Source organism: Rutidosis leptorrhynchoides, chromosome 4 (assembly GCF_046630445.1).
Source record: "Rutidosis leptorrhynchoides isolate AG116_Rl617_1_P2 chromosome 4, CSIRO_AGI_Rlap_v1, whole genome shotgun sequence".
Classification (NCBI taxonomy): Eukaryota; Viridiplantae; Streptophyta; class Magnoliopsida; order Asterales; family Asteraceae; genus Rutidosis; species Rutidosis leptorrhynchoides.
Genome location: NC_092336.1, coordinates 334,635,123 through 334,638,024, shown reverse-complemented (window position 1 = coordinate 334,638,024; position 2,902 = coordinate 334,635,123). Strand labels below are relative to the sequence as shown.

Below are 2,902 nucleotides of genomic sequence, written 5' to 3'. Positions count from 1 at the left end.
ATCAAAGGACAAATTCTACACATGGTAACTAACCAATGCCAATTCAGTGGTGCACCGAATGAAGATCCTAACGAACACCTTCGTACGTTTAAAAGAATTTGTACACTATTCAAAATCCGAGAAGTGGAAGATGAGCAGATCTATCTCATGTTGTTTCCTTGGACTTTAAAAGGAGAAGCCAAAAATTGGTTAGAATCGTTACCTGAAGAGGCGATTGACACATGGGATGTCTTAGTTGAAAATTTTCTTCAAAGATTCTTTCCGGCATCTAAAGCCGTGAGACTTCAAGGAGAAATTGTTACGTTCACACAAAAGCCAAATGAAACATTATATGAGGCGTGGACAAGATTCGGAAGGATGTTGAGAGGATGTCCTCAACACGGTTTAGACACTTATCAAATAGTATAAATATTCTACCAAGGTGTCAACGTTGCTACACGAAAAGACATCGACATAACAGCTGGTGGTTCCATTAAGAAGAAAACCGCAACTGAAGCTTACAAAATTATTGATAACACAGCCTCCCACTCGCATGAGTGGCACCAAGAAAAAGATATTTTTCGTTCATCTAAAGTGGCTAGAGCCGATTCTAGCCATGACTTTGATTCCGTTTCAGCAAAAATAGATGCTTTCGAAAGACGAATGGAAAAGATGAATAAAGATATTCACGCAATACGAATCAGTTGTGAGCTATGCGGTGGACCACACTTATTGAAAGATTGTCACATTGAACCAACATTGGAACAACGAGAGAATGTTTCCTATATGAACCAAAGGCCTGGAAATAATTATCAAAATAATTATCAACCGCCAAAGCTAAACTTCAATCGAAATCAAAACATTCTTTACAATCCAAAAGGACCCGAAAATAACTGGTATAACCAACAAGGTCCGAATAACCAACCAACTCAAAACAACACTTTCAATCAACAAAGACCTGGCTTATATAAACCACAACAACAAACCGAAGAGAAAAAGTCAAATATGGAAGACGTGGTATTCAAGCTAGTTGAATCTCAAACACAATTTATTGAAACTCAAACCCAAACGAACGAGAGATTTGATCAGTCATTAAGAACTCAACAAGCTTCCATTTTGAATCTAGAAAAACACGTAGGTACTCTTGCCAGCATGATGAGTGAGAGGGAACAAGGAAAGCTACCGAGTAATACTGAAGTAAATCCTCGGAATGAGAATGTTAATATGGTTTCAACGAATTCTGAAAAACCAGCACCAGAAGATGGGAAGGTTTTAGATGAGAGTAACAATGAAGAAGTTACACCACCACCACCTGAGTATGTAAAGCCAGTGGTGGCACCATACAAACCACCCATCCCGTTTCCAAGAAAAGGAGTTGAGTATGAGCAAGTAAGAAGTAATAAAGATTGTGATACTTCTGGAAAGAAGAAGAAGAAAAAGAATAAGAAAGTACAAGAAACAAAAGCCGTAGAAGTAAACCTGGTGAAGACAGTTCCACCAAAACCTCCACCTAGGGTAGGTGATCCGGGTGAATTTATTGTTCCCTGTCTACTTAGTGATTGTGTCATGTATGATGCACTAGCAGATTTAGGTGCAAGTGTAAGTGTTATGCCTCTTTCATTATATAAGAGATTAGGAGTAGGTAAGTTAAGTCCAACAGATATGAGTGTTCGACTCTTTGATCAAACCATTAAGCACCCAGTTGGAATTGCTGACAACCTACCGGTTCAAGTAGGCAATTTAACCTTTCTAGTCGAATTTATTGTCATTGACATAGAAGAGGACCCAAACATTCCTCTAATTTTAGGTCGGCCATTCTTAGCGTCCACCAAGGCTTTATTTGATGTAGGAAATGGAAGAATGACACTTAAAAGTGGTGACAAATCGATCACCTTTATGATTCGAAAGTCTAAATCTCCACCAGCCAAAACCGTTGAACCAGTAAAAACAATTGGTAAGAACCATGTGTTTTTACCAACTCCAACGGTAATACTTAGCAATAATGAAACGCCTAAGTGTGGGGAAAATGAAGTAACACCTAATGATGAAATGATAACAAAGAACCCCGTTGTTGATACGAAATTTAATGATCCCGTTATTAATAGTTCAATGAAGAAACTTATTAAACGGATTCGCGATGCTAGAACCAAGGGGAACTTTAAGTTATGTAACCGGTTAGTATCCAATCTATCACCTAAAGAAAAGGAGAAACTAGTTGAAATTGTGGAAATTACACAGGAATCCGACCAATGGCTTAAAGAAAAAGTCACGGATATGCAAGTTGATTATGGACCAAGAGAAATTAACGATGAAGTTAATCACAATTTTGACACCATGGCTACCTAAGTGTGGGGAGATTCAAATGTTCTAAAAAGAAAATGCTATCTAGAGTTAGTTGTTCTGTTCTCGTGTAGTTCCGAGAATGGAACCCGATTGGTCTTTCCCTAGCAGACCCTAAAGAACTAGTCTTCTCCCCCCATTCTGAATTTTTTTTTTTTTAGGTTTTTACAAAATGAAGACTGCCTGTGAACTAAACCATGGTCTAATGCTACACGCTTTGATCACTAAACGTAATAATGATATACTACCGAGTGAAATAGTATCAGTAATCAGAGAAAGAATGGACGGAGTTAGAAAAGAATCCAGATGCGAAGATAATAAGTTACAATTTGGTAAAGGAAAATCAAAATCCGCAGCGAAAAGAAGAGCACGACACCTAGAAAGATGTCACAAATGCGGAAAATGGTCACATGGAGGTAAATGTTCAAATAATCAAACCTATTCAAATACCGAATTTGTTACTTTATGCAGAGACGGACCGTTCATATGTTTAGAAGAAAAGATACTGAATGCTCGAGGTTACGCCTATGTAGCCATGGAAAACCAATTAAACCGACTATCTTATGAATGGGATAGATCATAT

The 2,902-nt window shown here is 37.9% G+C and overlaps 1 non-coding gene across 1 annotated transcript; it reads right to left on the bottom strand.

Moving 5' to 3' along the window:
• Window positions 1-279: 279 nt before the first annotated feature.
• LOC139846172 (small nucleolar RNA R71) lies at window positions 280-386 on the bottom strand. Its single transcript, XR_011758909.1, has one exon. It is a non-coding gene; the product is annotated as a small nucleolar RNA R71 (small nucleolar RNA).
• Between the last annotated feature and the right edge of the window lie 2,516 nt (window positions 387-2,902).